We start from the raw sequence: 9,009 nt of genomic DNA, 5'->3' as shown, positions 1-9,009 counted from the left end.
TTTTCTAGTTGATGGATTACTCCATAGTGCCCAAAATGGGCCTGGCCACCACACTCAGCCTGTGCACGAAGAGTAATCACATGCTTCTCTCCTAACTTAGGAGTGAGCATTTGGTTTCTTTTTTCCCTTTGAGATCAGAGCCCAGGGCCAACAATTCAACACACAAAAGGGGTGTGGGCTTCACTGAGCCTGGTCTGTGTTAGGAAGCTGCAAATAAATGGCATGATGCTTGTCAATGTGCTGCCTTTAAACCACAGTGTTTGTTTCTGGGTTGCTGTACCAGAGGGAGTCTGTGTCAGCCAATGGGGCAGGGTTCAGAAAGTAAATGGGTAATTTTATCAGCACTAATAACTCTTGGAGCTATACATGTAAAGAGAAGTGTAATCTAATGATTAGATCAGGGGATTACATGTTAGGAGACCTGGGTCTGCCACTTTTCACTATGTGACCCTGGGTAGGTCGCTTAACCTGTCTGTGAGCCTGTATCCCTATTTTAAAGTTGGAGAAGCAAATTTTTATCCACCTTTATAAATAATTTGGAGGCCTCCTAGATAGAAGGTACACACTGACTCATTTCACCTCTGATGCACATTGCACAATTGGCCTAATGTACTATAGGGTTTAGGAGAGGGTATCGTACAGGCTGGACCAGTGTTCAGCAAATCTTCTATTCCTGAATTACTGATCATCTGTTGCTCATTTGCCAACTAATAAAACCAATGTAACTTATAAATCACTTGTCAGTTTACTGATCCATGAAGCGTTTTATTGAATTGCTCCCCAAATTATACATTTCTTAGGCATACTTTCCCTGCCCCTACCATCCAAGGAAAACATGAGACTTGCCATGACAAAATAATTTATAACAGCACTCTGTGTCATCCATTTCTCTGTGTTGCTGTTCTTAATTTGCTTTAAATCATGAAGATCTGATTCTGTTCTGTACCTGACACAGACTTGATTTGGTTTATGCTGCCTGGATGTCAGTTTTAGGTAAAATAAACCAGGTGATGTTAAAAGACATGTGTGTTGACTTTCTAATAGTCAATTTATACTTGCATTCTAATAATGTTTTATCTGCTTCTCTTTTAATCTATCTTCAAAGTTTTAGTCCACTTTCTGAGCAACTGTGATAATTCTGAATAGTAGATGCTGACTTCCAATTACTGTGGCACTTTAACATGGTTGAAGGACATTTGTGAAAGCCTGGACCTTATGAGACTGATAATCACATGTTTAAACTTGTATTTGACATCAGAATGTATAGCACCGGGGATAAGATGAGTAGAAAATTGGTTAAAAAAAAGCATCTCTCTCTGCATTGTTTTCCAGAGCAAAGAGTCAAAAATAAATTAAACTTAAAATTTCAGTATTGTTATAGCCTAAGCTCACTGGACCAAAGTGAGACCTGATGTAAGCAGAAGCATGGCTATTTAAATAAACCACATTTGAATTTGTTATAGTAAATTGATCTTATATATATTTGGGATAAAATTCCTGTCTCATTGATGTCAATGGCAAAACTTCCAATGACTTTAATAGAATCAGGATTTCACTCTTGATGGTCATGCTGCTTCCTTTGGGTAAACTATCTTTATTTTTAAGGTCACTGACCAAGTATTATTGAGTACTCACTGGCACATATCCTTCCTCTGCCCTGGATATGACCCAAAGTCTGCCCTTTCCAAGAATCTATCTCATACCCTTTCCTTTGGTAAGTTACTTATCTCCCAGTATACAGCCAACTACAGAGAAATCACAACCATTTAACCTACTCTATTATTCACGATGTTACCACTGTTCAGCTACCTATTTCAATATTCTATCACCACTTGTCAAGGTTTTTCCCCCACTTGAACTTTAGGGTACAAAAAGTGGGGACCTGCATGAACACTTTTAAGCTTAATTACTAGCTTAAATCTGGTACACTGCCACCAGCCAGAATTTAGTGTCTGGCACACTTTCTGTTACCTCAAAACCTTCCCTGGGGAATCCAGACCCAAACCCCTTGGGTCTTAAAACAAGAAGAAATTAACCATCCCCCTCCTTTTCCCCTCCAGACTTTCCCCTCCCTGGGTTGCCCTGAGAGGCTTCACATAAATCCAAACTCCTTGGATCTTAAAACAAAGAGGAATTAACCATCCCCTTTCTTTCCACCCCCCCCCCCACCAATCCCTGGTGAGTTCAAACTCAATCCCTTGGATTTTAAAATAAGGAAAAACCAATCAGGTTCTTAAAAAGAAAGCTTTTAATTAAAGAAAGAAAAAAAAATAAAAGTTATCTCTGTAAAATCAGGATGGAAAATGCTTTACAGGGTACTCAGATTCATATAGACTAGAGGGACCCCCCCACCCCTAGCCTTAAATTCAAAGTTACAGCAAACAGAGGTAAAAATCCTTCTAGTGAAAAAGACACATTTACAAGTTGAGAAAACAAACATAAGACTAATCCGCCTTGCCTGGCTACTACTTACAATTTTGAAACATGAAAGACTGATTCAGAAAGATTTGGAGAAACTGGAATGATGTCCCGTCCCTCTCAGTCCCTAGAGCGAACAACGAACCAAACAAAAAGCACAAACAAGTACTTCCCTCCACCAAGATTTGAAAGTATCTTGTCCCCTATTGGTCCTCTGGTCAGGTGTCAGCCAGGTTTACTGAGCTTCTTAACCCTTTACAGGTAAAAGAGACATTAACCGTTAACCATCTGTTTATGACACCACTACTGAGCCCATACATTGCAATCTGATTGGCTAGCTAGACTGGAGGGAAAGCAAAGATCTTCCACTTCCTGCCTTGTTTTGATTTATCCTTAGAGACGACTGCATTTTGGCAGCAGGTAAAATGATTCCTGTGTATGTAAAGTTACTATTGTCCTTGTTCTTTTTTAGACAAATTCCTGAGGTTCTTATTCAAACACTCTCATTAAAGTCAACAGCTGTTTTTTTAAAAATAGTAGTTTAATTAATTTTCATAAAGAAACAATACAAAAAAGATGAGTGGCTTACATGTTTCACAGAATATCCAATAAAATTATACAATTACACAACTTGTCAAAAGTGCAAGACCAGACAATACAGAAAAGGACATTAGAGACATATGTTAGGGAGGGGATAAACAGTTAAAAAAAGAAACAGTAATAGACAAAAAGGGAAAGAAGGACTGAGAGATAGGGAGAGAGAGAGGGAAAAGTGGAAAGCTGAAGTGGTATGAAAGTTTACCATTATTTAAACTCACAGTGTCATTTATGCAAGTGTATCAAGAAACAATGCCCAAATTTCTCTGAGTTCATACAATTGCCCTCTACATCATCAATAAAATACTCTCTCTTTTGCTACTAACTCAGATACCACTGCTCTATTCTGGGCATAGAAGTCTACTCCTCCATTTTTGTAAAATCATGCACTTGGTAATCACTATACTAATGTCACCATGCCACCAGAGCACTAAGTACATAACCTAGGATATAGTTTTCCACTGATGTTTGATTGCTGAAGCCTTGCACTATTTTCACTCTTGTGTTCACCTGAAGCATTTTTAACATCCCTGATTTTTGTCTATATTGCTATATGTGATATACCCAGGGTACAATTTAAACTAATGAGTCGCTGTGTCATCCGTACCCTCTAACCTAGAGTGCCCTTTGCACAGCTTTGCTGGTGTAACCTCCATTCAGGACTGCTCACAAATAGCTTCCAGTCACTCTCAGCTATGTCTGTTTGTGTGCTGCCAGCCACACTTTAGCTCTTACCAGCCTTGGTTATATTGCAGGGTGAACTCAACACACCTCGAGTCCTAGATTTTCCCCCCATAAATGTATGTCCTGCACTGTACAGCCCTCTCCCAGACAATACAAGCTTATATAAAGTCCATTATTACATTAATAGAAGTTATCTACGCACATCTTTTTAAACCAAATGGAGTTTCCCAGACATTGATTTAAATACAACTGGTGCCTAATTTAAACTATATTAAATTCAAAGCAAGGTTCTATCACCACATGCCTTCAGTAGTCTCACTGAACAAACTTCTTAGGTCAGGATGTCTTCTCAAGTTCAATGGCTGCTTCCTTTGTTCCTTCTGGTGCCATGAATTGATGGGCATTGTGGGAGGTGAAGGGTGCCTTGGGATGTTTGTTCCCGATTTTTGTAGTGTCAGTTCATCTCTTGGAAAATATTTCCAGCTGAGATTCAGGAGACAGTTTCTAGGAAAAGGATGTTCCCTGATGTTTTTCCTCACCTGTTTGAGGTTTCTTTCTCTACCCTTCCTGCCTTATGACTCTCTCTGTTTACTACTTAAATGAGAACTAAGCAAAGGGCACATTCCTTTGTTTGAGACAGACCTATTTGCCAACCTCCATTTGGAACATATGTTAAGAACACCATACAGTAGAATCTTTTAACTTCACATACAATGTTGGCACACACATTTTATCAGGACAATAATGACCAGCACATTATGTGTTTTTAAATGATACTTTGCACTAATGTCCACACCATTGTAATAATCTTTCTACAGTCTGTCACAGTAGGATGCTTAAAAATGCAAAATTAGAGTCAAAACCAATATGCAGGTAGTACACAATAATGTAGAACAAGCAAGTAATTTGTGCAAGGACCAATTTAAGCATTCATTTCCTACAAAAAGCAGAACTGGGAAGAATGGTTGGCTCTCTATTTAGGCATTCAAAATGAAATGTATATGGGGAGGGCTGAATTTCACTAATGATTGTGGAAGTTCAGATGAATTAAAGAGAGTCAACCTCCATAATTATTGATAATGTATATAGAAGAAATGATAATGAAGAGAGTGTTGAATCTAGTCTGTCTTCTTAGAACTCTAAACACACTGGTGTGGTGTTAGACTGGGAGAAGGAGTTTCATTAGGAGATTAAGGAAGTATACATTCTTCAGTGGGATGTATAGAATCAGGCCTTTTTTTGGGACCTCACAAGTTTTGCAAAGATACAGATTTAACAAACAAACCATTTTACATCTCTGAGAAACTTAGAGGGGATTTGGAAAGTCAAACACACAGGACCTTTGCTTTGACTTTGGTGGTAAAAGTAACATCTGCCTCAGACATTTTAGCAGACTGTTCAAATCACTCTTTTTAACTATAATAGAAGACTTGACAGACGTAAGCCATCCCCCTTCTAGTTGCTGCACTTATATACCATGGCTGAACTGAATCTCACATCAAAGCAATCATACTAAAGAAATCTAGATTTTAATTTTAGCTTTATAATTCTTATTTCTTTATAACAACCTTTGAAGTTACCAATCAGAACAATATTACAGAAATAAAAGAAAAACATTTGCAGATTGTAAAATCCATCAGATGAACATCCAAGGAAGCTCCACTTTTTATTCAGAAAGAAGATTCCAACTGAGAGCATGACAATACATTAGTCAGGGTCTGATACTGCCTCCCTCTCTCCCTCCCTCCCACTTCCTAGTACCAGCTTCAGGATCCAGCTATAAAACCCTTACTTATACTAGTACTCATCAGGCAGATAGTCATACTGATATCAGAGGGATGAGTTAGTCCCCACCAGTGGGAGTAGGGATTCCACAACTGGGCTTTCACCAAGCACTCCCATTTTGTTAACGCTAATTACCAGCTAAGATACTCCTCAATATTAGTAAGGCAGCAGGATTCAAGTCTTAGTTAGAGCAAGCCATCTTTCATTTAAAGGATTTACTACAGTTACAAATTAATTTTCAGTCAGAGACACATGTATACAAGAGAAGAACTTCCCTTTTCCCCAAAAAAACCTCAAAACCAAGGAGTAGTTAAATGAATTTGATCACTGTTCTTCAGTCAGACACCTTCCTTCTCCATTGCTCTTTCTTCTTCTTTTCCTCCTGGGCATGCATATATGCAGCAGCAATCTCAAGTATTGACAAGCCACCCAAGTCCTGTTAACTCTTCTGGTTCACTGACATCTCTTCTTTCTTCATCCGCAGTGCCAGGCATTTCTTAAGGATTGTAAAATTCTTTCTGTTCAAAACACATTACAGGACCATTAGCTGAAGTACAGGCATTCAGTTTAAATTACATATGGACACCTGGCCAAATGTTTCAAGACTATGGCTGCAAGAATTGTGTGAAGTCTCTAGGGCACAAGATTTATTTCTCCAGAGGAAAGTTTGAAAGTGGGTCTCAAGGAAAGCGCTTAGAAAACAAAGCCAGACCAGGAAAAAACAGAAGCAGCTTAAGGAACATTACAAACTTTGTTTTGGTACAGGGAGATAGTAAACAATAATCCTCAGGGTCACGCCGTGAATATATTGTCTGGATTTCAATACATGGATCTTGTAAAAGAATTAAAACTAATTTTATTAAAACAAAAAAGGCCTTTCCCAACATCTTGTCTGAACATGTTTTTCACATGGCAGGCCTGGCCCTTTCATCACAACAGTGGCATTTGTGGATGGAATTTGCAAAGACACCCATAGGAGATAGGCACCCAAGAAACTACATGGGAACAAAAGTTTAATAGTGGCATAATAAGATCTAATGACTATAAGTTGAACCTAGATACATTCACATTGTAACTTGGGCATACATTTTTTAACAATGAATGCAATTAACCCTTGGGACAATTTTACCAATTTTTTTTAATTGATAGAGCATTTCTTTAAAAAAAAAACTAATTCAGGGTTTCTCAAACTTCATTGCATAATGCCCCCCCCTTCTGACAACAAAAATTACTACAAGACCCCGGAAGGGGGACCGAAGCCTGAGCCCCCCCACCTCTCCCACTCTGGGGGTGCCAAAGCTTGAAGGCTTCAGCACTGGGTGGTGGGGCTTGGGGTCAGCCCCTGGCCCCAGCAAGCTTAACAACAACCCTGGCGACCCCATTAAAAGAGGGTCATGACCCACTTTGGGGTCCCAACCCACAGTTTGATAACCACTGCTCTAGTTCCAAAAAAATTATTTGGGGTAAATTCTATGGACTGTATTATACAGGAGGTCAGATTAGATTATCACAATGATCCATTCTGGCCTTGCCATCTAGGAGATGGGCACCTATCTCCTATAATCTGCTTTGAAAATCCCTCCATGTGAGTCTATTTCTCAGTAAATCTTACCATATGAAAAAATAATTTGCTAATAATAAAGACGGATATTGTAACTAATAAGTCTTTTCTATAAAGAGTCTCACCATCAGGAATAGTTCCCATGAGGATAATACCTCTGACCCTATTGTTTACAACAGAGGTTGGATGACTACCTCTTCTGTTACTCCAGGTCTTGCAAAAGTTTAGCTGGAGCCCTTGTTTAGAAATCATGAATCCTTTTTGATCCAAAGGTGCATAGGTAAATTAAAACAATTATGATTTCCCCTATCATTGTCCTGTTTTATTAAGAAGACAGTTCATTCACATCAAAGGGTATTTTGAGTTGTTTCTTTGAACAAAATATATGTTAGGTGGCAGCCACCCAGGGTTGGTGGACTGGTTCCCAAATCCCAGATCACATGTATCAAATTAAGCATCAGCCTCCTTTTTTGGAGGGCACATGCACAGGATTAATCCCTAGGAACAAACAGTGTCCTTAACCCTGGAACAATACTTTTATCAGCCTAGCAGCAAGCACCCAGGAGTGATCTCAGAAGGATACTCCTAAAGGAAGTTACATGTATGCCTTCCCTGAAAATAGGGCAATGTCCTCAATCCTCAACACCTAAATATGCAGGTTAATCAATCAATCAACAGTCCAAAGAGCCCAAATCCCAGTATCTCAGCCCTGGACAAGGTACCTTCTAACCTCTTTCTTTGGAGTTCTCTCTGATGTTCTCTGGAGTGCAATGTGAGCTCACAGGATGAGTCCTTGTTCCTGCTGCATAAGCTGATTCTAGTTCCTTTACTCCTGAGTTGGTCTCTACTTTCCAACTACATCTTGCTGTTCTGAGTTGTATGACTCAGCAGTGCTGATCTCTGATCTCCTGTTCCTCTTCCCTTCAAATCCAGGCTCCAAGTGAAAGTCTAGGAAGTTGCAGTCACTTCTACCCTTTGCCCGCAAAAAAAAAAATAAAATAAAAGATCTGGTCCAGCTGACTGGTCAAGAGGCAACCAGATGTCCTATATCCAATTCCCTCTTTCTTTGTTTTGGAATAATAGCACTCCCAGCCAATGCAACTCAGTTCACCTGCAATCAACAGCATGTCTTTATTCCAGAATGACACTCCTCTCCCACCCCCTGAAAGTGAGGCTGTCTGTTAGCAAATTTTTTGTCTCCACTTCATCCTCAAAATGGGAGGTGGAAGCATACAGAACTGTAAAAGGTGGTGCCTGTCCCACCCCTTTCTGCTTGGAGTTTTTGAGGGAATGACTGTATATAGTTCTGCCTATATAACCAATTACTAAACTAACATCTTCAGAAGAATAGATAAAATAATTTGCAAACTTCCTTGAAAAATGCCTGTAAAGCCTCTGTTACCCACAAAATGTGTGATACGGAGTATACCAATAGGTAAAGAGATAAGTTAATGTAATTAACTTTACTTAGGGGAAATAATTAATTGTAATTTGAAATATTACTGTCTTTGAAAGTCAGTTCAGATGAAATATCTGCAATTACAGTAATGACATGCACAGTTTCACTGCTTTTTTCCCGACTTACCCTCTTCATCTCTTCCTCCTCTTTTATCGCCTGCTCAGTGTCCTCTTCATTATACTTACTCCCTGCTACTCACATGTACTCTGTGTTTCTTTAATACATCATTTCTTCATCCCCACCTCCTAATCCTCTCTGCCCCTCCCCAAACAAATTCCACTTATCTGTATTCACTCATCAGCTAGTTCAATGGTTTTTGTATTTACCTCAGCAATAAAGCAGAGGTAGGAGAGAGAGAACAATAGGAGGTAGGCCTGCTTGTTGCACTTCTACAGACATTTCTGGAGAACTCAAAGACTCATCCAATTCTTCCTGATTATTCCTCTTGACTTCTCATAGGTGGTTCATCTTACTTCTTATCCACAAGACAGTAGCCTCAGGGATA

The sequence above is a fragment of the Gopherus flavomarginatus genome, chromosome 3, assembly GCF_025201925.1.
Source record: "Gopherus flavomarginatus isolate rGopFla2 chromosome 3, rGopFla2.mat.asm, whole genome shotgun sequence".
In the NCBI taxonomy this organism is placed as follows: domain Eukaryota; kingdom Metazoa; phylum Chordata; order Testudines; family Testudinidae; genus Gopherus; species Gopherus flavomarginatus.
The sequence above is the reverse complement of the archived record's forward strand: the minus strand, read 5'-3'. Positions refer to the sequence as shown.